Genomic DNA, 26627 nt, shown 5'->3' on the forward strand with positions numbered 1-26627 from the left:
TCTGTCGCGGCTACGGGGTGGCCGGTCGGCCGCATCATGCGCTGGTGATGCAGGTTTAGGTGCTTCCTCCTCTAATCGGGGTAGCAACCTGCGCTTTGGGTAGCTCTTGGAGGGGCATTTGAGTTCATACTCTTCGGCCGCAAGCACTTCAGTCCATCTGTCGGCTAGCAAATCTTGATCAACTCTAAGTTGTTGCTGTTTTTTCTTGAGGCTGCTCGCCGTGGCCATAAGCTTGCATTTGAAACGCTCTTGTTCGACGGGATCCTCCGGCACGACAAATTCGTCGTCGTCGAGGCTTGCCTCGTCTTCGGAGGGAGGCATATAATTATCGTCCTCGACCTCTCTGTCTGCCGCTCTCTCATGAGGGCTGGCTTCTCCATCCTCCTGTGCTGAATCTTACTGGAGGTGGTTGTCTTCGGCACTGTCCGGGGTGTTATTATCTCCCGTGCCGGAATCACCGTTTTTTGCTTTGGCGGGATTTAGAGCGGCGCCACTGACGCCGGTGCTTAGGCTGCTTCTTGGAGGGGTCATCCTCCGCTGTTCCATCGCCATTGCTTTCTTTTGGGGTGTCCACCATGTATATATCATATGCCGAGGTGGCTTTCCAGTGCCCTATAGGCGCTGGTTCTTGATCGTCTCCTGCATCGGCGTCCATACCGTCGATGTCTTCGGAGTCGAAGTCGAGCATGTCGGTTAAATCATTGACAGTGGCTACGAAGTGGGTGGTGGGTGGGCTTTGAATTTCTTCATCATCCGCATCCCAACCTTGCTGACCATAGTCCGGCCAGGGCTCTCCTGATAAAGAGAGAGACTTTAGTGAATTCAGAATATCACCGAAGGGCGAGTGCTGAAAGATGTCCGCGGCGGTGAACTCCATGATTGGCGCCCAATCGGGTTCGATCGGTAGTGGCGCGGAGGGCTCGGAGTCTGGAGAGGAGTCCGGCTCCTTGTAGTCATGGGCTTCGCAGAGAATAGGGCTGGTGTTCGGCTCGATCGCCGTAGAGATTGCAGCCCCCGAGGCGGTGTCCAACCACCCATCCTCGATTGGCGCAGTTGGCTCCGAATTAAGGGGTCGGAGCTGATGCGGGTGCGGCCTCCAGGGCACTGTTCGGCGGCAGAGCTAGATCATGCCCATTGTGACAGTGCGGCGCGCTCGGCTGCGGCTCGAATCCATCGAAGATCAAGTCTCCGCGGAGGTCGGTTGTGTAGCTCAAACTTCCAAATCTGACCTGATGGCCAGGGGCGTAGCTTTCGATCTTCTCCAGATGGCCAAGCAAATTGGCCCTTAGTGCAAAGCCGCCAAATACGAAGATCTGTCCGGGGAGAAAAGTCTCACCCTGGATTGCATCACTGTTGATGATTGGAGAAGCCATCGGGCCTAAAAGTGACGACACAGAGGAACTCTCAATGAAAGCACCAATGTCGGTGTCAAAACCAGCGGATCTAGGGTAGGGGGTCCCGAACTGTGCGTCTAGGCGGATGGTAACAGGAGACCGGGGACACGATGTTTTTACCCAGGTTCGGGCCCTCTCGATGGAGGTAAAACCCTACGTCCTGCTTGATTAATATTGATGATATGGGTAGTACAAGAGTAGATCTACCACGAGATCAGAGAGGCTAAACCCTAGAAGCTAGCCTATGGTATGATTGTTGTTCGTCCTACGGACTAAAACCCTCCGGTTTATATAGACACCGGAGAGGGCTAGGGTTACACAGAGTTGGTTACAACGGTAGGGGATCTACATATCCATATCGCCAAGCTTGCCTTCCACGCCAAGGAAAGTCCCTTCCGGACACAGGACGAAGTCTTCAATCTTGTATCTTCATAGTCCAGGAGTCCGGCCGAAGGTATAGTCCGGCTATCCGGACACCCCCTAATCCAGGACTCCCTCATACCTTTTTACCTCTCTTCCTTTTTCTTTTCTTCCTCTTCACCACATCATGTGGAGGTTCAATCCTCTTTTTGGAGCTCCTTATTAATGAGATTGGTTGAATAGAAGGTTCCTCCTCATTACCTAATTCATCATAAGAAATAATAGGAGAATATTGGGAAGTCTGTTCCCTTTTGTTAGCATTCTCTTCATCTTCTATTTGTTTTCTTTTCTTTATGTAATTGGCAATATAAGGATTTTCAATGCAATTCACCGCACAATACATATAAATCTTCTCTATATCAAAATCAAGAACTCTATCAAGATTAACCTTTGGAATACCCTCAGTTATACGTTTCATTTCTTCATAACCCAAAAGAAGGCTAAGCTCTTTATGATGCTCAAGGGTAATCAAATTATCACAATGTTTGGACACGACTTGATCATGAAAGAAATAGCATTGCAGCTTTAAATGACCATGTTCATTGCCAAGTTCACAAGGGGCATGAAAAATATTGAATCTTTCAGCACATTCATCTAGCTCTTCTTGCAACAATTTGGTTTCTAAGTACTTATGCCTCCTGCAATATCTATCTTCCCTATTTGGTGTGTACTTGCACACCCAATCTACTCCACAAAAATTGACATGTTTATAGGAGACATTTTCATCATAACTAGTGCAATCATTATTAGCATCATGGATATTCAAAGAATTCGTACTAACAACATTGCAATCATGATCATCATTCAAATATTTAGTGCCAAACATTTTATAGATTTCTTCTTCTAGCACTTGAGCACAATTATCCTTTCCATCATACTCACGAAAGATATTAAAAAGGTGAAGCATCTGAGACAAACTCAATTCCATTTTTTAGTTTTCTTTTATAAAATAAACTAGTGATAAAACAAGAAACTAAAAGACTCGATTGCAAGATCTAAAGATATACCTTCAAGCACTCACCTCCCCGCCAACGGCGCCAGAAAATAGCTTGATGTCTACTACACAACCTTCTTCTTGTAGACGTTGTTGGGCCTCCAAGTGCAGAGGTTTGTAGGATAGTAGCAAATTTCCCTCAAGTGGATGACCTAAGGTTTATCAATCCGTAGGAGGCATAGGATGAAGATGGTCTCTCTCAAGCAACCCTGCAACCAAATAACAAAGAGCCTCTTGTGTCCCCAACACACCCAATACAATGGTAACTTGTATAGGTGCACTAGTTCGGTGAAGAGATGGTGATACAAGTGGTATATGGATAGTAGATATGGGTATTTGTAATCTGAAATTATAAAAACAGCAAGATAACGAATGATAAAAGTGAGCGTAAATGGTATTGCAATGCTAGGAAACAAGGCCTCGGGTTCATACTTTCGCTAGTGTAAGTTCCCTGAACAATACTAACATAATTGGATCACATAACTATCCCTCAACATGCAACAAAGAGTAACTCCAAAGTCACTAATAGCTGAGAACAAACGAAGAGATTATGGTAGGGTACGAAACCACCTCAAAGTTATTCTTTCCAATCAATCCGTTGGGCTATTCCTATAAGTGTCACAAACAGCCCTAGAGTTCGTACTAGAATAACACCTTAAGACACAAATCAAACAAAACCCTAATGTCACCTAGATACTCAATGTCACCTCAAGTATCCGTGGGTATGATTATACGATATGCATCACACAATCTCAGATTCATCTATTCAACCAACACAAAGGACCTCAAAGAGTGCCCCAAAGTTCTACCGGAGAATCACGACGAAAACGTGTGCCAACCCCTATGCATAGGTTCATGGGCGGAACCCGCAAGTTGGTCACCAAAACATACATCAAGTGGTACATGGTATCCCATTGTCACCACAGATATCCACGGCAAGACATACATCAAGTGTTCTCAAATCTTTAAAGACTCAATCCGATAAGATTACTTCAAAGGGGAAACTCAATTCATTAAAAGAGAGTAGAGAGGGAGGAGAAACATAAGATCCAACTATAATAGCAAATCTCGCGATACATCAAGATCGTGCCAAATCAAGAACACGAGAGAGAGAGAGATCAAACACATAGCTACTGGTACATACCCTCAGCCCCGAGGGAGAACTACTCCCTCCTCGTCATGGAGAGCACCAGGATGATGAAGATGGCCACCGGGGAAGGATTGCCCACTCCGGCAGGGTACCAGAATGGGTCTAGATTGGTTTTCGGTGGCTACGGAGGCTTCTGGCAGCGGAACTCCCGATCTATTGTGCGTTCTGGAAGTTTTAGGGTATATGAAGTTATATAGGCAGAAGAAGCACGTCAGGGGAGCCACGGGGGCCCCACGAGGCAGGGGGCGCGCCCCCACCCTCGTGGGCAGCTCCCGTATCTTTTGACGTGGGGTCCAAGTCCATCAGGTGTGTTTCCTTCCAAATATAACTTCTCTAGTTGATTTCATTCCGTTTCGACTCTGTCTGATATTCCTTTTCTTCAAAACACTGAAATAGGCATAAAACAGCAAATCTGGGCTGGGCCTCTGGTTAATAGATTAGTCCCGAAAGTAATATAAAAGTGGATAATAACGCCCAATATTGCCCAAAACAGTAGATAATATAGCATGGAGAAAACAAAAATTATAGATACGTTGGAGACGTATCACTCATACATCATGGACGTGCATCAACTTAACTCCATTTGAACTATAATCTCTGCAGAAAATAGGATTGGCCGGATTCAGATAGCACAAATTCAGTCTGGAAAATCTCCAATGCCTTCATGGTTACCTCAATGTCTTGTTTCATTTTTTTGACTCCTGCATCTAATACCTGCCTGTCCAGTCTCAACTTGTTGATTATACGTTGACAATCATGTACACGTTGTCTTGCCACCTCTAGTTGATGCTCGAGAACATCAACACATTCCAATTCCAATCCATAGTCATTCGGTAACGGCCATGCCGCACTGCTTGCAGATCTTTGTGTTGATGTCACTTTTATCCTGAAATGTTTCTGTAAGTACACATGACTAGGGCAAAAATATAGTTACACCGGTGAAGCAAACAAGACACTATTTTGTACTACATGGCAAAACAGGACTAACAATATTGTTACACGTCACTTTCAAAAAAAATGTTACACGTCATGAAGCATAAGCAGGTGATATTTTAAAAATTATAAAAAAATAGTCTGTGCAGCCTGCATACAGAAATCCCTCTTAGCTCACTAGAGGAGCATGATGTTGGGGCCCAATCGAAAACACAGTCAAGTTACAAATTTAGACAGCACGTTGCGTATAAGTAAGCAAGCAGTTGGCCATTCTGTGCCTCAATTAAAGTCTTAGGGAGCATAATGAACAACAGAGGGTTTCATACAAACATACTACAGCAGGCAAAACTATGCAATCATTAGCGTAGTATAAACTAGATTGTGAGCCTCATGCAGTAATAGTTGGTTAATAGACTTCAAAGCTTCAGGCACACTTCGGCAGAGTAATTAAATGGTAAGGCCTTTAATTATGTCAACTAATAGTGATACAAGTACCGAACATCAGGCATGATTATTTGGGCATGTCATTAACTAAGGACAAATAAAGCAATTGAAAAGAGAAAATTAACTATGCCTGAAACAAACAAGGAATTGAACTATTGAGTTGCATATAGTGACTTACCTTAGCAGGTTGAAGAGGCTCAGCGCAGCTCCTACTTCTCTTGCAAGGCTCCTTCCTAACATCTTGTACTTGGAAATCCTCAATCTTATCTTCATTGCACCCCCTCTGCAAGGTGACACAAACTAGTTACTCGTCTCCTTGGAAGATAAATATGCATACTTTCCAGTCTGTGAACACAAAAGAATGAGATTATAACAAAACAACACCACATAATGAAACATGCCGCATCTCTTGCACTTGCACACAATGAAATGAGCATTTACTATGTCTGCACTATGTAAAAACTAGGCATACCTTCGAACTGGATCTCCAGGTACTCTTGGAGAGCCTACTGTAGTGTACAACCAAACCTTTATGTCACCTATGAGTTAGACAAGGCCCCACTACAGCAGCCCTTAGTGTTTAAATCGTTGACAAGCTCTGTTAGAGTGTTATGTCAAGAACAGCAAGTAATCAAAGCAAAGAGCCCTAGTATGGCTGGCTGATGCAAACAAGCAATTGAACAGATGTGTGAGAAAATCTTACATATCAAGAAAAGAAGCAAAGAAGGAGGCTTAAAGGCCATCACTTGACTGACCATATTTAAGGGGCATTTAAACATCATGTGCAACATATGAACTAACATAAACATTGCATATTCCATATTCTACAATGGAATGCACATGTATTAGGTTATGCCATGTATGATGATGCCTAAATGTACAGATAGCAGGCAGGAGTGATTCATCATTGCACGCACAATTGAATTGCAGGTTAAGGGCCAGTCCGATTCCGCCTTTTCAGGGCATATTGTCAAAATAATCCATAAAAGATGTAAAGAAGTCATTTTTGAGTTATGGGCTTGGGCTTAACTAATTTCGCTTTGGAGGGGGGTGTTTCGGGTAGAACCTCACTAAAAATTGAAGGGAAGGGGAATAGTGAAATGACTCTGTTGTCTGCCTATATTACACTCAAAATGCAACTACTGACGCCCATGTCACACCTGACCCTCAAGTAAAAACAAACACGCAAGCATTCATTGCCCTGCCCGCTTGCATCTCCTCTCCCCTTTCCACTATACGTTGAATTGCTATGAGCTGCTTCTGCTGCTGCTATATGATGCATTGCTATGAGCTGCTCCTGCTGCTATATGATGAATTGCTATGAGCTACTGCTGCTGTATGATGAGTTGCTATGAGCTGCTGCTGCTATATGATGAATTGCTATGAGCTGCTGCTGCTATATGATGAGTTGCTACAAGCTGCTCCAGCTGCTGCTATATGATGAGTTGCTACAAGCTGCTCCTGTTGCCGCTATATGATGAATAGCTATGAGCTGCTCCTGCTGCTGCTATATGATGAATTGCTATGAGCTGCTCCTGCTGATGCTATATGATGAATTGCTATGAGCTGCTGCTGGTATATGATGAATTGTAGACTCCTGCTGCTGCTGTATGATGAGTTGCTATGAGCTGCTGCTGCTGCTATATGATGCTTTCAGGTGGTGCTGCTATACGATAATAACCAGCCACTTGGACCATCGAATTTCAATAAATAATTGTTCTTCATTTAAATGTGGGTCATGCGTTCTTCGTTTAAATTAGGCAATGGGATCTCTATGGAAAACATTGACCAAAGTAGATTGTGCCAAGTAGATGGTATCTTTGTATTTGCATTTTGAGCAAATAGTGATGGTCTGTTTTCCTATCATATTAATTACTGCACTGGGTTCAATTTGTGATGTTTGCAAGTCAAATTAATTTCCATATGGGCAGCAAAATGAAAAAAGTATAATGCAATCTAGACTTTCCACTGATCATACCAAAGATAAGCTGAAAACACAATGAAAAGAACTGGTTGGCTTATTACATGGAGCTTATATTCACAGGTGCTTATTTTCTTAGGATAACTCGTAATAATTGTCCCTAAGAAACTTGGCTAATAGAACTGGCATACAAATAACATGTCACGATGATTGCAATGGAGGAGTGACGTACCATGGCACACTGTATAGGCTCACCACTGCCTCTCCTTTTTTTGCGATGTTCCATGAAATTGCCACATACATCTTGTACTTTTTCATTGTGTAACCCTATCTGCAAGTTGACACGGCTAATTTCAGACATCTCTACATGATACTACATTGCATATCCCTTGCGCATGTTTAAACCATCAATTAACGATTGTGTGCGTACCATAAACTAGCCATGACTCTGTATGCTGGACTAGCAGGCACTACAAGGGAGCCTAATGTAGTGCACTGGAATTCCTACATGCCACCTACGATTTTGTGTAATGTACTGCCCCTGTTCCTAAATATATGTCTTTGTAGAAATTCCAGTATGGACCACATACAGATGTATATAGACGCATTTTCGAGTGTAGATTCACTCATTTTGCTCCGTATGTAGCCTATAGTGGAATCTCTAGAAAGACTTATATTTAGGAACGGAGGTACGAGGTAGTATCATGTATGACATCTACATATCTAATTTAGCAGCCAATAGTATAAATCATTGTCTGCACAAAGGGATTACTGGTCGAAAATCCTAGCAAAGCACGCTGGCAGGCACAGAACAATACAAGAGAGAGAGACGTGCTTATAAGATCATAGCAATGCCTCAGTCCAAGATCTTGGTTAGCCAAGCTGTTAGATCCAGAAGAAACATCGTCCTTGTAGTTTTTGCCAGCTGCATAACAAGTAACAGCGACCGGTTAGTATATTTGAAGTACATCGGGCGGGTGATGCTGGACGGGTTTAAAGGTGATAAGTACCTAGGCCGTGGCGGGTGCTTGGCATCTCTCCAGACTGTGGGAATCAGGTTAGAAACGTCGAGGGTGATGACGCTGCACTGGCTGTCGGGGTCCGGTAAGGAGATCTAGAACCGCCGAGTAGGGTGTTTGTGGAGCAGCTCCGGTAGGGTGGACTATGGTGAGGGCGAAGCGGATCTATGGCCGTGGACGAGGGCGTAGGTGAAGCTGCTCCAGTGGTTGGGTTAAGGATGGCGTCGATGATGTGGATCTGTGGCCATGGACGGGGCGTCAGAAGCTGCTCCGGTGGTTGGGTTAAGGGTGGTGTCGACGATGCAGATCTGCGGCCGTGGATGGGGCGTGAGAAGCTGCTCCGGTAGGTTGGATGAGGGTGCGAGGAAGCGAATCTGAAGCCGTGGACTTGTGAGTTGGCAAAGCGGCCCCGGTAGGGTTGAGAATGACATAGGCTAAGCTACTCCGGTAGGGTTGAGGAAGGTTTCGGCGAAGCGGCTCCGGTAGGGTTGAGGAAGGTTTCGGCGAAGAGGATCAGAGGCCGTCGACGGGGGCGTCGGTGGGGCAGCTCCAGGGGGTGTGGACGAAGCGTCTCCGGTGGGGAGTACGAGCTGCTACATATGCGCGACGGTTGACGAGAGTACCGACGAAGCAGATCCAGCGCTGTGGACAAGGCCGACACTGAATTGGCTGTGGTACAGTGGTGGATGAGCATTCTACTTGTTTCTAGGGGAGGTGGGAGGGGTAGATGCGGCCAGCAGAAGCAGATCCGGCGAGGTGGACGCCGCTGGCAGTGAATGGGCTATGGTACACCGGTGGATGAGCATTCTAGGGTTTCGAGAGGGAAGGGGAGAAAGGTCGATGAAGTACGGACGACGTGATGTAAGATGCTCTGGTGCTGTGGATTTAGTCGTTTTTGCGGGAGGGGGAGAGGAAATGGGGGTGCCGTGTAGTGTGGGAACCGGAAGTTACCAAAGCAGCCCCGACCTATCATGTAGATGAGGGCAGTATTGTAACTGTTGGTCTCCGTGCACCAAGGACAAAAGGGGGATTTCGCATGCTAAAGACTAAGGTGGCGGAAATTTTAGAAGGAGGCGGGAGATTTTGCCACCCGCGGGATCGTTCGTATCCAGTTTCAACTAATTTTGGACCGTGCTAGCGGGAAGGTCATGCTAGACTGTGTACACGGGGCATGCGTCAGCAGTTAATAACTGGTGTGAAGTCCACCCCAGAAAAAAGACAATAACTCGGGATGATGCGCCGATAACTTGGATGTTCACACGGGCGCGGCCAATCGTACGGGTGTAGTGGCGCGTTCACAAAAAAATGATCAAATGCTCAGCCTATGTATTTCTCGTGTAAATAGATGATTTAGTGCCATTGGTTATTTACTTTAAACATAATGCATTTACGTGTTAGTGTAGAGGCGCACAAAAAGAAATGGATATTGTAGTCAGCTACTTAAAAGTGTTACCTCATATGATTACATAGCCTCCATTTCATAAATTGCGTACCCGTTGAATTCATATATGAATATTACATATATTACTTCAAAATAGAAACTTAAATCATCCAAGACTAATGAATTTGAATGCAAGAGTAACAATGGTGCATGTTCATGATAGCTACATTGGTTGTTTGAAGAAACATCACTGTAACTTTGGCATGCACAACTAAAAAGGCTTATTTAAATAGAAAAAAAATGTGATATGTGAGTGTCCAATCTTTATAGCGTTGAATCGATATTGTACCTTTGGCCATGATACGAAGTAGATATTGACTTATGTTCAAGCGATGCACGTCCACGATCGCTATATAGTGATACATGAATGAATTGTGCAATCTCTCTCACACGCATACATATCTCATTTCCCTATGGGCATCGGAATCACACACGCGCACTTCGTGTATTTCTCTCCCTCCGCCAGGGTTAAATTCGTCTTTCTACCTCGTCCTACAAGTCTCTCACATAGAAACACACACGCTCTCTATGTCTAACATGCCCACCCCTATAATTCCGCCCACCCACAGCCACTAATGTCTCTCACACATATGCTATCTACCTATCCCTTAATATAGCTAGATATGTGTCACACAAACTTCTTCTCCCTACTAGCAAGATGCCCATGCGTTGCACGGAACATCAAGATGCATTTGTATGAGAAGTTTATCTTGTGGGAGAAAAGGATGAATGAGGGAATGCCTTATTTGCAAATGCAGAGAGGGGTGTGGGTATCTTTTTGCAAAATTGCCATAGTTTCCTTCATGTCTGTCGGATATAAATTGGATGGCCTATATTGCAGGATGGCAGGAACACCATCATCATCAACTATGTTTTTTATAAGAGTAGAGATATGTGAGTGTCACTGCCCCCCCCCACACACACCCACACTTCCCAACACCGAAGGAGTAGGGTGACACCTCGATCTTGATACTAATCTATCGACTGGCTTCTCTCTCAAACATACACACACACACTACCCGGCATCGAAGGAGCTAGTAGGGTGGCACATCGATCTTGATAATAATCTATCTACTCCTCTTTCAAACACACACACACACACACACACTCGCTAGTTGTGCCTCTGTGCCTACCGCGCACACTCTCGATACGTCTTTCTCTCCCTCCCCCCCAACAATGACAGCAGAAGGGTGACAACTCGATCTGATCATAATCTGTCAATTGGTTTCTCTCTCAAACATTGTGTCTCGGTGGCTCGCTCGGTAGCCCCCTCGATATGTAGACTTCTCGCGCGCGCACAGCTGTAGTGACGATGACGCTGAACCCAGTGTGCCTTGTTTTTACTGGCCTCATGTGATAGTTTTCACCCTGTTTTCTGTTAATTAACAAGGAAACCTTTTCTTTGTTACTACTAGTGAATCTGAAATCATTCGGGGCAGACATAAAATATATCACTTCAACCCAATTATCGCAGCAACTATTTGAAAAGAAATAAGCTAGCTGCCCGTGCGTTGCACGGAACATCAAGATGCATTTGTATGAGTAGTTATCTTGTGAGAGAAAAGGTTGAACGAGGGAAGGCCTTATTTGCGAACGTGTAGAGACGTGTGGGTATATTTTTGCAAAATTGACATAGTTTCTTTCCTATCCGTTAGATATAAATCCGACGGCCTATATTGCAGGATGGCACGCACACCATCATCACCAACTCTGTTTTCTACTCCCTCTGTCCGAAAATACTTGTCATCAAAATGGATAAAAAGATATGTATCTAAAACTAAAATACGTCTAGATACATTTCCTTTTATCCATTTTGATGACAAGTATTTCCGGACGGAGGGAGTATTTTTCTTTTTAGAGATTTCAACAAGTGACTATGACCGGACCTTACGAACATACTCAAAAAAGTAGTCCGTAATTTTGATGTTACCCTCTTTTCTTGGCGGTGCAGTGCCATCTGGATACCTCATAAATAAATCAAGTACTACATGATACTAATATATGATACATGGCGCAGGAGTACTAAGTATTATTAATACAATTTTGCTAGAACTCATCTAGATGAGATATAATTTGGTCTCATTCATCTTTTATAGCCATTGGATGTGATGCTATATAAGATGCGTGTGTGCTGACGTGGGTTGTATTTGTTCTTGTGCAACAAACTGACCACTGCATGTCATGTTTGATAGTCTCAAGTCATTAAAAGCATACAAGCCCCACATCTCTTCTTGGTTGATTCCTCTATTTATGTCAAAAAATAAGAAACAATGTGAGAGTTAATGCACCACGCCTATGTGTTTACTATTTGGTTTTCGTAAGATGACTTAATACTCACCTAGACGGAGGGAGTATTCGATTTGACAGCGGGTGGCGCAGTTCCCGATACGGCTTTAATGCAGACGAGGGAGGGAGTAGTTGTTCCCGATATGTTGAACGGCCAATGCATCCTTCTTCAATTAATGCATGAGGGAAGTAATGGGAGGAGGTCCGGGAAAAGAGGCTGCACGATGTGAATGCAACGCAGTTTGCCCTCATTGCCCTCATATAAAGGCGCCCCTCCATTCCAATGCATCTACCACATCGTACGCACCTAAGCATTTGCCTAAGCACCTACACTAAGCGCGAAAGAGCTCACTCCAGACCCATGGCGGCGATGCTCGTGAGGGGCCAGCGGCTGCGCCAGATGGTCCACAACGCCGGCCTGCGGCATGGCGCCGAGGATCGTCTCCAGACGGTGTTGGAGACCGGCTGGTGGATGGCCGCCTTCGACTCCAACTATGACTCTCAGTTGGAGCAGATGATCATTGCCACCAGCAACAAGTTCACCGTCCTCAAGAAGCTCGCGGACGACATCGCCGTACTCCTCCAGCCTGCGCGCCTGGGTTCCTCATTGCCTGCCACCCTAATCGGCCTCCATGGCCGGAACCTTTTTCAAGCACTGGTGGCCCTGCGACTGTCCGCCGACGCCATGAAGAATGTCCACCTAGAGGTCGCGCTCGCGACGAGGCGCCTCGCCCTGCAAGAATTCGTTGACCTACACATCCACATGTACGAGGAAATTGTGTACATAGGTATCTACAAGGCCGGTGAGGACGCTACGACGTTGGCCTTCCTCAACCGACTGGAAGCCTTGGATGCCTTTGCTGAGAAGCACCTCGACCTCGCCACAAAAGCCGCCGCTCCTTAGCCGCCAGCCGGTGGCCCGGTGCACTAAGTTGAGGAGGAGGAGGAGGTCGTACATTCGTGGATCCATCTTTCTTCTTGCCTTCTGTAACCACCACTGCGATCGCATCATCGTGGCCTTAATTCTTATTGTGCTGTTGCATTCTCGTTCGAGTCAATACCGACATGTGCGATCCCTTTGCTTAATTATATGCATCACTGTAACTAGTACTCCATCCGTCAATTTATAATTTGTGCTTACCTTTTCCATCAACTTCGTGCAACGCATGGGCATCTTGCTAGAAACACTAGAATATGTCTATATAATCCGTATGTGATAGTCCATTTGAAATCTCAAAAAAGACAAATATTTAGGTACGGAGGGAGTAATATATTAGGAGTATATCAAAACAATAGTGATTTCTTTCAAGTTTGTGAACAAATACTACTATTCTACTACTTTGGATCCCTCGCAATGCACGAGCACATTGCTGGTAAAAGGAAAAGGCCTGCCGCGTTCACGTCGCACCCCCACACGCCCGGGAATCGGGAGTACAACACGGCCCGTCCGACACGACACATGGCTTAGGGATGGCGTGTTGCCTAGCATTTTCACTTTCATGTGGGACCGCCGTTGAGAAAACCGACACCCCGCCCACCGCCGGGTTGGAAAAAAGAAACGAGGGGAAGATCTAGCTGTAGCACGGAAGCCAAGAAATTTGGTGTCAGACGGGGCTCATTGATAGAGTAGGAGCATTCCGTACTAGTACTACTCCTACTAGTACCAAGTTTGTACTCCTAATACTATATTACTAGTACTACCACTATACAACTAGTAGGTACGTGCACGGCACAACATCGTAGGAACAAAAAATGGGAAGATCTTGTTTTGGGTGATTTATCTTTTTTTCAATCAACGTAGTATGAATAATATGATGTGGGGGGCACCCATGAAGCTTATGTGGCTTGGTTGCATGGCTACGGAAGGTTAGAGAAAAATAAATAGATAATGTGTTTAGAGTGCACTCCACTAAATAGATATATATACTTTGGATCCATTGCAACGGACCGGCACATCTATATCTATACCCCCTATATAGTGTGTGAAAAACTTTGAAAGTTGGTCGTTGGATGAAGCCAATCCGACGGTACAAAGATGGCAAATCCGAGCACTACTGGCCGTTGGATATCATCCACCAGATTTTGCCACATGTATAATCTAGAAGACTCCATGGTTGAACTTAATTCATGACTAAGGGCCTCTTTGATTCATAGGATTGCAGAAACACAGGAATAGGAAAAAAGTAGGATTGGAATGGCATGTTCATTGGATCCCTATAGGATTTGAGTTTGTTTGATTGTGTCACATGAAAAACAAAGGATTTCTTTCAAGAGGTTGGAGTGCATGTTAGAATTCCTGTGAAACATAGTACAAATGAATCCTTAGGAAAATATTCTACATGATTCAATCCTACGAATCAAACGACCAACGTAGGAAAAATTCCTAAGGATTCTAATCCTTCAAAGATCCTATGAAAATCCTTTGAATCAAACAGACCCTAACTTTGCCACAACTAAGCGTACGAAAAGTTATTAGTTCTTCAAAACGAGAGAAACAAGTTGGCAAGCCTAAGGGAATCTTGCCACATTTTTTGTGTGTATGTCATGTGGGGCCTTAGTGCGGCTTGCCTAAGGTGTGGCTTGAATCAAACACTCGCCTAAGTTAATCAAACTTGCCTAACCTTACATTCCACCAGATTTTGCCACATGTTAGAATCCAGAAAGCTCCACATGTAGAAGCATAATGCACAAACCACCAGAATCTCATGCGTACAATGCACGTGTACCTTACTAGTACTAGTTGGTAGTAGTAAGAAACAAATTCCAGTTTTTGCACAAGCTCGTACAGCCGGAGCACCACAAGGCCTGCCGCAGGAGTTACATTTCCCTCTCGGGGCCCACGGGACCGAACTTCAGTGGCTTAGTGGTAGAAACAAGAAACGTGATGGTTGCTGTGGTTCAACTTCCATGGACAAGTTGTCATGTCTGTTCACACATGTATATCAAAACTAGAGTGTTTATATTTCAAGCACGTGAACAAGTATTATTCTACTACTTTGGATCCATTGCAACGCACGAGCTAGCACATTGGTAGTAGTAGTGTCCATCTATATCTCTAGAGGCCTTCCCTCGTTCATCCTTTTCTCTCACAACACAAGATAAACTACTCATACAAATGCATCTTGATGTTTCGTGGAACGCACGAGGATGTTTCCTTGGGGGTCTCTCCAGCGCGGCGTGGCCATAGTTGCAAGTTGACGCCCCTTGAGATGCCGACGTTGAGGGGCACTCAGATTTCCTCTCATGAGCAGGTAAGATGAGTTTGATAACGTAGTAAATGCATTCTAAAGACTACTTCCGTGTCCATTTCCTAATTCTCCCCCCTGCCCATTGTTTCACAGGTTAGGCTCGGTGCGAGTGGAGATTGGCTTGCATATGTACGGGAGGGTACCAACATCAATTTGAACAACATTTACAACGGTGAAACCGTTCCCGTAGAACCTTTGTACAACATTGGGATCAGCCATGCAATGGGCCACCACATGAATTGGTACGATGGAACCACAGTGAGATTGAATAAGATAGCATGAACCTTGCACATGGCTGTCAAAGGCGGACCATGCTATCTGCGGCCGATATGTTGTCGTACGAGTAGGAAGACATTGTGCTCCTTTCTAACCACATCTTCGCGGTGACAAACCAGGGGACTTATTTTGTATGGGACACTGTGACGCCCCCGATACGATCGTACACTAATCATACACGCAAACATGTATGATCAAGATCAGGGACTCACGAGAAGATATCACAACACAACTCTACAAATAAAATAAGTCATACAAGCATCATATTACAAGCCAGGGGCCTCGAGGGCTCGAATACAAGAGCTCGATCATAGACGAGTCAGCGGAAGCAACAATATCTGAGTACAGACATAAGTTAAACAAGGTTGCCTTAAGAAGGCTAACACAAACTGGGATACAGATCGAAAGAGACGCAGGCCTCCTGCCTGGGATCCTCCTAACTACTCCTGGTCGTCGTCAGCGGGCATCACGTAGTAGTAGGCACCTCCGGTGTAGTAGGAGTCGTCATCGACGGTGGCGTCTGGATCCTAGGCTCCAACATCTGGTTGCGAAAACCAGGTAGAAGGGATAGAGGGAAAGAAGGAGAAAGCAACCGTGAGTACTCATCCAAAGTACTCGCAAGCAAGGAGCTACACTACATATGCATGGGTAAATGTGTAAAGGGCCATATCAGTGGACTAAACTGCAGAAAGCCAGAATAAGAGGGGGGATAGCTAATCCTTTCGAAGACTACGCTTCTGGCAGCCTCCGTCTTGCGGCATGTAGAAGAGAGTAGACTGAAGTCCTCCAAGTAGCATCGCATAGCATAATCCTAACCGGCGATCCTCTCCTCAATGCCCTGTTAGAGAGCGACCACCGGGTTGTATCTGGCACTTGGAAGGGTGTGTTTTATTAAGTATCCGGTTCTAGTTGTCACAAGGTCAAGGTACAACTCCAAGTCGTCCTGTTACCGAAGATCACGGCTATTCGAATAGATTAACTTCCCTGCAGGGGTGCACCACATACCCCAACACGCTCGATCCCATTTGGCCGGACACACTTTCCTGGGTCATGCCCGGCCTCGGAAGATCAACACGTCGCAGCCCCACCTAGGCACAACAGAGAGGTCAGCACGCCGGTCTAAACCTAAGCGCACAGGGGTCTGGGCCCATCGCCCTTAGCACACCTGCACGTTGCGTACGCGGCCGGAAGCAGAACTAGCCCCCTTAATACAAGAGCAGGCTTACGTTCCAATCCGGCACGCGCCACTCAGTCGCTGACGTCACGAAGGCTTCGGCTGATACCACGACACCGGGATACCCATAACTACTCCCGCGTAGATGGTTAGTGCGTATAGACCAAATGGCCAGACTCAGATCAAATACCCAGATCTCGTTAAACGTGTTAAGTATCCGCGAACGCCGACCAGGACCAGGCCCACCTCTCTCCTAGGTGGTCTAAACCTGCCCTGTCGCTCCGCCTCAAAGTAACCGTCGGGGGCCGTCGGGAACCCAGGCCCACCTCTACCGGGATGGAACCACCTGCCCCTTCAGCCCCCATCTCCGAACAGTATCACAGGTAATGTAACTGTGTAAAGTAAATCGTATATGCCCGTGATCACCTCCCGAAGTGATCACGGCCCAGTAGTATAGCATGGCAGACGGACAAGAGTGTAGGGCCACTGATGGAACACTAGCATCCTATACTAAGCAGTAGGATAGCAGGTAATGGTAACAACAGTAATAGCAAGGACAGGCTATGCATCAGGATAGGAATAACGGAAAGCAGTAACATGCTACACTACTCTAATGCAAGCAGTATAGAGAAGAGTAGGCGATATCTGGTGATCAAAGGGGGGGCTTGCCTGGTTGCTCTGGCAAGAGAGAGTGGTCGTCAACACCGTAGTCGTACACACGGACATTGGCAGCGGTCTCGGAGTCTACCGGAAAGGAGTAACGGAGGGGGAACACAATAAATAACAGAGCAATCAAATGCAACACAAAGCAAGACACGGCAATACGTTGTGCTAGGGGTGACCTAACGCAGTACGAGGTGGTACCGGTGAAGGGGGAAAACATCCGGGAAAATATCCCCGGTGTTTCTCGTTTTCGGACAAACGAACCGGAGGGGGAAAGTTGGGTGTTCGCTATGCTAGGGATGCGTGGCGGATGAACGGGCTGCGTATTCGAATTCGTCTCATCATTCTGAGCAACTTTCATGTACAAAGTATTTTCATCCGAGTTACGGATTAAAAGATATGATTTTCTAAAGATTTAAATCATTTTCTGATTTTAATTATATATTTAATTCCAACATTATCCAAAATAGTGTATGTTGACGTCAGCATGACGTCAGCAGTCAACGTTGACCATTGACCTGGTCAACCTACTGTGTGGGTCCAGTGGGACCCACCTGTCATTCACTGTTTAGTTAATTATCAGTAGTTCACTAGGTGAATTAGTCATTAGGTTAATTATACATAATTAGTTAATTTAATCATAGTTAATTAAATTAATTAATTAATTAATTTTAATATTAATATATATTTTTTTTATCTCTTTTTTTTAACAGAAACGTTCTGTGGGGGCTAGGCCCCACACGTCATTGGCCCAGGGGGCCTTGCGGGCGCTGGGTGCAGGTCGCGGGCGCCACCCGTTAACGGGCGAACTCGGGCGGCCGCCGCAGGCGCGCGCGCCAGCGCCGGCGAGGCGGGCTGGGCGCCGACTGCAGGCGAGAGGGGAGGCGGGCCACGCCAGGGCGTGGCCGGCGGCGCGGCAGCGTCCACGGCGCCGGACCGGGAAGGCGTGGGCGTCGGCGCCTGATGCGGCCAGCGAGAGGGGAGGAAGAAGGGGGGGGCCGGCGCATGGCTCGTGGCCGCGGCCGGAGCAGCGACGCGACGGGCCGTGAGGAGGCCGGAGTGGCGCCGGGCAGGGGACGGCGACAAGCGCGGCGGAGGCGGCGAGGGGAGCGGTGGCCGGAGTTACGGGTGGTGGGCAGGACATGCAGGAGCTCGTATCCGAGCTCGGGAAGGCACAGGGGGGGTGGCGGAGCTCACAGCGATGCTGTAGGGAGAGACAGCGGGCTCGGGGTGGTCCGACGAGGTAGATCGACGACGGGGGCGAGGTGGCAGCGACGGCAAATGGCGTCGGGTCGACGACGAGGCGAGGCCGCGGCTTCAGCTGGGCGCCGCGCGAGGGAGAGGAGGGGCGAGGAGTCCGGGAGGGGCGGCGCCGACGCCGGCTTGCATCGGGCGCAGGGGTGAGGCGGCGGGGCCGAGGCGCCGTCTCCCTCGATCTAGATCGGGGAGGGGCGAGGGAGACGCGCGGGGGAGGTTGAGGCGGAGGGCGGCGAATGGCAAGGCGGAGATGAGGAGGACGGCAGCGACGGGGGTGACGACGAGGTGGCCGTGGCGGAGGCGTTCCGCGCGGCGTCGAGGCGGCGGGGAAGGTCGACGGGGTCGCGATGGGCGTGTGGGGCGACGGGGTCACCGGGATCAGGGGGCGAGCGCCCCGATCCAGATCGGGTCCTCGGGTGGGGGGGAGAGTGCGAGGGGATCGTGCGGGTGGGGGGAGGAGTGGACCGAGAGGGGTGGAGTGGGGGTGTCGGTGGGTTAGGGTTTCGGGGACCGGGGGTTATGGGTGCGGTTGGGCCGGCCCGTTCGGGCGGCGGAGGCCAGCCGGGCCACTTGGCCCAGCAGGGGGGGGGGCTTGCTCTTTGTTTTTTTTAGTTTATTTTTTCTATTTTGTATTTTCTTTTCTTTTATTTATTTACTTTTCTGTTTTAAATCATTTTAAATTATTTAGGCCTTTTATAAAAATGTGTTTACTACACCATATTTATCTATGTAATATTTAGTACAAACCGAACATTTTTATTTTAATGTTTGAAAACTTTTATTATTTATCAAACTTTGAATTTGAATTTTGGACCGGTTTTGATCTAACGATAGATTAGCAGCAGTAACCGTGGTGACGTGGCATCATTAGCAGAGGTTCACTGTAGCTTAATTATCCGGGCGTCACAATTCTCCTCCACTACAAGAAATCTCGTCCCGAGATTTAAGAGGGGGACTAAGGGGAAATTTCTGGTTACGAAATTCTAACGGGTCTTCTCGATCTTAGCTGTTCTTCTCGAAGAGGTCGATCCTTTACGTTGAAGTCTTTATTATTCTGCTCCAGGTCATCATGATCAAGTCGTTATCCTTTCTTCGGGATCCCCATCGTACTTACGAATAGGTAACGAGGCAGATCGGCAACGACAGAATGCTATAAGGGTAGTAATCTGGGATTAACCCAAGAATGAGCATATGAGTACCTCTCGAGTTGAATAATTAAAACACATCGAGAGTAAAGTTCGAAGGTCCAAATAAGAAGTTTCAAGCAGCCAGGCAATCGTTCAATGCCTAGCCAGAAGGTGAAAGGGTTTCAGGGCAACACGAATAAGTATTATGTCTGATACTAGAATTGATGATCTCTTGGAAGGTGTCTCGTGAATTACATGCGAGGCCACGTGCGAGGAACAACCTTGGGAACGGGGGGTGTACATGGGAGTCAGGTTTCGATCCTGTGGAACTGTGGGTTATGGGCCCACCATGTGGTCGAAAGTAGGAAGGGGGTAATGTCTCGCACGATCATGTAAGCAGACATGTCAGAGGACAGCCTGTCAGTTATGTCGACAACAACAACGGTACCAAGGGCGAGGGACGAAGAGAACCATCTTCCTGCTCGTTGAACGAGGTGGACCAATAGGCAAAGTTCTGGTCCATCGGCGGTTACCGGAAAGTCATCAACAGTAGAAACAGGGTCTCACTGACAGAGTAGTACACCGAGGTGTTTTCATAAGCAGTGAATTATTACTGCTTAGATTATAAAGATCACAAGAAAGGGTTAAACCAAACAATGGAAAGGAAAAATACGATTATCAGATCTAAACAGGACAATGGAACACATATTTCAAGGGTATATCCTCCCAAGGACAAGCAGAGCATGATATCCATGACAGGATAGAAAGTAGAAAACTCTTTAGGTACGGGAGAGAATTTTCATGCCATTACCCATACAACGGTGTTTGGATAATTGAGCAGGAAACACTTAGCATTGTCCTTCAAATGCTCTTATTGAAAACCGAAGTACCGCAGACATGCTTTGAGGTAGCATTGACATGGTCACTGGGTAAAGATCAGACTTTGGATACTCGAAGGGTCCATCAGGAACAGCTTGTAGAATAAGTCTTACGATTTCCTCGTGGAAGAATGGCTAACCTTGCTGAAAAGGAATCTATAACAATAGGGCCTCCGGTCAGGTGTGCTAGGCATGACATCACCTTACCGGGTCATATAAAGATGTTATAACTCCTGGAAATATGTTCCAAGCATCATATCTGACCGAGATTCAGATCTGATTGGTGTCAGGATAACTCAAACTTAGGATGCCTGAGCAGAAAGATGCAACACAAATTGTCCAGATGACATTGTAAGGTTCTCGGGAAATGAACTATGAAAGCGAGTTCCGAACAAGGGTCCACCATTAAATCAAGGAGAGGCGAGGAGGTGACTGATTGACTCAGCGACAATCCATTGAGATTTCCAAAAATATGGATTTCCACAACTATGTGAACAAGGAGATAACATAAGCTAGATCAAATGACTTAGTAATGTATGCTCGAGGAAACATACACAGTTAAACATTGGTTGAAATGTGCACCCGAAATATGGGCTAGGTAGCACGATCAATGTTCGAATGATGATTCAATAAGCCATAGACGTAGCATGAAACTATAGACCAATAACTTCAAAGCAATAGGGTTGCTAGAAGTTTAGAATTTACGCATCACAGACCATTTGTCGGTATTCCGAATAGAACCAACACGGGGACCAAGAAATGGTCGCAAAAAGGCGAGAGATATTACTATATCAAGAATTCTCAAGAGGTGGTAAAATTACCACGAATTTCTTGACGTAAAAGGTGGTAACATTCCAAGGTAAAGAAGAACAAATGCTGGATAGCAAGGATCTCAAGGTATAACACAAAACACGAACAAGTTTGTGTTAAACGGAAGGCAATAAAGTGGTCGATGGTAACACAAATCATCGAGGGTAAGGATGGTATTACTTCATCATGAACTCAATTGATATCTTGGAAGAGCTCGGAATGCTGATGATGATCACAACACATTTGTCGAGAGATTTCATGAAGATGTAATCAATCGGTGATGGCATCTAGTCAAACAAATGATGAAGCGAAAGGTTATTGGAACCATGGGTACGACACAAACTCGAAACCAAGTTTGTTGTTCAGGGAGAAGTGATATGATGAGGTAAATCAACGTAAGCTTAGCTCATCGTCGAGAATTGTGCTCCGTGAAGAAGGACCAGGTAGCACAATTAAAATTTAGCACAATGATGATATAGCCGATTAGGCTAGGAATGACTTAAATGATTATTAACTCGTAAGCAACAACATTTACTTAAGAGTTATTGAATCAAAGTGCGGACTCGATTCACTATTCGGTGTTCTCGGTTGACGACAACCCAGAACCTAGGAACAATTGGGTCCGACGAGTGATAATAGTTTATGAAGAACCCATAAGAAGTTATGACGCCCCATGATATTATCAAGATACCAGGGGGTAATACTCGACGACAGTTCAAGGTAGAGGTTGGAATAGGGTATTGCTCTGCAGAAGATAAGGGCTCAAACTTGCACGAGAAACGGAATCAAGGAGGAACATGGTCGGAACCACATCCATGGATACAAGATGAACTCATAACAAGGGGATAATTATCATTTACAAGAAGCTCCAAAGAAAAGTTCCATATTGGGTCCATGGGCATGAACGCAAGGGCTCAAGGTCGACTCCCACTTCTTCAATGCATAACCTTCCATTTTACTTCTCGCTTTTGATGAGGCTGTAGTGTAGAAATTCTATCTGGCGGAGCAACAGAAGAGTATGACTCGCGAAAACTTTCGGGTTCATACCGTTTGGGGAAGGCATAGGTTCAACCCATCAGGGCATCTTAGGGGTATAAACCACAAATTTCAAGAATAAATAACACAAGCTCGATGGTAGAGCATGCTTGAGAAAGCAGAGGATATAATTTACCAAAGGCATTATGTATCCGAGGAAAGGCTCACAGACTTATTGAATATGAAGGACGCTGTCGGATAAAATCCAACAAAGGATCTGGTGGTCCTCAAGGGATCTGGTGTGAGCACCGGTACTCAACCAGAGGGAGAAACAATGCAAGGAGATCAGACTTTAGAAACAACTGACTAATTCAAGGCTCAAATGCAAAGGAATTATCAATTCCAAGACAAGGGATCAGAAGCAATGCTCTGATCAGGGGTGGATAAGTTGAATAGCCTTTGGGGTATGATCGATGGTCAATTGATTGGTCGAGATCCAGCTCATGTTTAAACTGGCGTTTGAGCCGGAAGGATGAATTCTAGGATCTGACTGATGATTGCGTGCATTCGCACTCATGTTGAATCAATAGGATCAAAATGACGGTGGCAAAGAATGCCAATAAGATTACTATACTTATGGGATTAACCATAATGTAAGCAAGCAAAGAATTTCAAGAGCAATAAGCTGCTGAGGATTTTCGGAAGATCGAATAGTATTTCGAAGACCATTGTGAAACACATGAACAACTGGGGGGCGAGCAGATACTCGATAAGTGCGAGAATTATCCATAGGGGTATCCAGGTGACAAGGAACAGCAAGGCAGTAAGCTCAAAGGATTATCGAAACAACGACAAGTATTACGGGTTATCTTGTAATAACAAGACCAACTGGGAATAAAAGTAAGGACGACTGGTGTATCTATTTATCCATAGGGATAATTCGGTGGTAGGGAATTGCAAAGGCGGCAGGCACAAAGTCTCAAGAGAACATTGGAGAGTATCTTCGGAATCTTCTGGTGCAGCATGCGATCATCTGTGATAAGGGGCTCTCCGGAAGAAAGTAGTTACGAGAACCTAGAGTCAGTTTTAGTAAAATCATTTAACCCGAATAGAAGAGAGCTCAGAGTCCCAGAGTAAGGATCGAGGAGTAAAAGATCCTAATACCACCCAGATGGCGACGTGGACCCGTAAGGCACACAACCATGTTAGTAAAAGTTTTTGTAATGTCTAGACTCAACTTCGGCCAAGGAGTGTGGAAGGGGGATTCCTACAGGCAGTCGGCTCTGATACCAACTTGTGACGCCCCCGATACGATCGTACACTAATCATACACGCAAACATGTACGATCAAGATCAGGGACTCACGGGAAGATATCACAACACAACTCTACAAATAAAATAAGTCATACAAGCATCATATTACAAGCCAGGGGCCTCGAGGGCTCGAATACAAGAGCTCGATCATAGACGAGTCAGCGGAAGCAACAATATCTGAGTACAGACATAAGTTAAACAAGGTTGCCTTAAGAAGGCTAACACAAACTGGGATACAGATCGAAAGAGACGCAGGCCTCCTGCCTGGGATCCTCCTAACTACTCCTGGTCGTCGTCAGCGGGCATCACGTAGTAGTAGGCACCTCCGGTGTAGTAGGAGTCGTCGTCGACGGTGGCGTCTGGATCCTGGGCTCCAACATCTGGTTGCGAAAACCAGGTAGAAGGGATAGAGGGAAAGAAGGAGAAAGCAACCGTGAGTACTCATCCAAAGTACTCGCAAGCAAGGAGCTACACTACATATGCATGGGTAAATGTGTAAAGGGCCATATCGGTGGACTGAACTGCAGAAAGCCAGAATAAGAGGGGGATAGCTAATCCTTTCGAAGACTACGCTTCTGGCAGCCTCCGTCTTGCGGCATGTAGAAGAGAGTAGACTGAAGTCCTCCAAGTAGCATCGCATAGCATAATCCTAACCGGCGATCCTCTCCTCAATGCCCTGTTAGAGAGCGACCACCGGGTTGTATCTGGCACTTGGAAGGGTGTGTTTTATTAATTATCCGGTTCTAGTTGTCACAAGGTCAAGGTACAACTCCAAGTCGTCCTGTTACCGAAGATCACGGCTATTCAAATAGATTAACTTCCCTGCAGGGGTGCACCACATACCCCAACACGCTCGATCCCATTTGGCCGGACACACTTTCCTGGGTCATGCCCGGCCTCGGAAGATCAACACGTCGCAGCCCCACCTAGGCACAACAGAGAGGTCAGCACGCCGGTCTAAACCTAAGCGCACAAGGGTCTGGGCCCATCGCCCTTAGCACACCTGCACGTTGCGTACGCGGCCGGAAGCAGAACTAGCCCCCTTAATACAAGAGCAGGCTTACGTTCCAATCCGGCACGCGCCACTCAGTCGCTGACGTTATGAAGGCTTCGGCTGATACCACGACGCCGGGATACCCATAACTACTCCCGCGTAGATGGTTAGTGCGTATAGACCAAATGGCCAGACTCAGATCAAATACCCAGATCTCGTTAAACGTGTTAACTATCCGCGAACGCCGACCAGGACCAGGCCCACCTCTCTCCTAGGTGGTCTGAACCTGCCCTGTCGCTCCGCCTCAAAGTAACCGTCGGGGGCCGTCGGGAACCCAGGCCCACCTCTACCGGGATGGAGCCACCTGCCCCTTCAGCCCCCATCTCCGAACAGTATCACAGGTAATGTAACTGTGTAAAGTAAATCGTATATGCCCGTGATCACCTCCCGAAGTGATCACGGCCCAGTAGTATAGCATGGCAGACGGACAAGAGTGTAGGGCCACTGATGGAACACTAGCATCCTATACTAAGCAGTAGGATAGCAGGTAATGGTAACAACAGTAATAGCAAGGACAGGCTATGCATCAGGATAGGAATAACGGAAAGCAGTAACATGCTACACTACTCTAATGCAAGCAGTATAGAGAAGAGTAGGCGATATCTGGTGATCAAAGGGGGGGCTTGCCTGGTTGCTCTGGCAAGAGAGAGTGGTCGTCAACACCGTAGTCGTACACACGGACATTGGCAGCGGTCTCGGAGTCTACCGGAAAGGAGTAATGGAGGGGGAACACAATAAATAACAGAGCAATCAAATGCAACACAAAGCAAGACGCGGCAATACGTTGTGCTAGGGGTGACCTAACGCAGTACGAGGTGGTACCGGTGAAGGGGGAAAACATCCGGGAAAATATCCCCGGTGTTTCTCGTTTTCGGACAGATGAACCGGAGGGGGAAAGTTGGGTGTTTGCTATGCTAGGGATGCATGGCGGATGAACGGGCTGCGTATTTGAATTCGTCTCATCATTCTGAGCAACTTTCATGTACAAAGTATTTTCATCCGAGTTACGGATTAAAAGATATGATTTTCTAAAGATTTAAATCATTTTCTGATTTTAATTATATATTTAATTCCAACATTATCCAAAATAGTGTATGCTGACGTCAGCATGACGTCAGCAGTCAACGTTGACCATTGACCTGGTCAACCTACTGTGTGGGTCCAGTGGGACCCACCTGTCATTCACTGTTTAGTTAATTATCAGTAGTTCACTAGGTGAATTAGTCATTAGGTTAATTATACATAATTAGTTAATTTAATCATAGTTAATTAAATTAATTAATTAATTTTAATTTTAATATTATTAATATATATATATATTTATCTCTTTTTTTAACAGAAACGTTCTGTGGGGGCTAGGCCCCACACGTCATTGGCCCAAGGGGGCCTTGCGGGCGCTGGGTGCAGGTCGCGGGCGCCACCCGTTAACGGGCGAACTCGGGCGGCCGCCGCAGGCGCGCGCGCCAGCGCCGGCGTGGCGGGCTGGGCGCCGGCTGCAGGCGAGAGGGGAGGCGGGCCACGACAGGGCGTGGCCGGCGGCGCGGCAGCCTCCATGGCGCCGGACCGGGAAGGCGTGGGCGTCGGCGCCCGATGCGGCCAGCGAGAGGGGAGGAAGAAGGGGGGGCCGGCGCATGGCTCGTGGCCGCGGCCGGAGCAGCGGCGCGACGGGCCGTGAGGAGGCCGGAGTGGCGCCGGGCAGGGGACGGCGACAAGCGCGGCGGAGGCGGCGAGGGGAGCGGTGGCCGGAGTTACGGGTGGTGGGGAGGACATGCAGGAGCTCGTATCCGAGCTCAGGAAGGCAGAGGGGGGGTGGCGGAGCTCACAGCGATGCTGTAGGGAGAGACAGCGG

This window comes from Triticum urartu, chromosome 7A, assembly GCF_056163025.1.
Source record: "Triticum urartu cultivar PI428250 chromosome 7A, HENAU_Tu73, whole genome shotgun sequence".
Taxonomy (NCBI): Eukaryota; Viridiplantae; Streptophyta; class Magnoliopsida; order Poales; family Poaceae; genus Triticum; species Triticum urartu.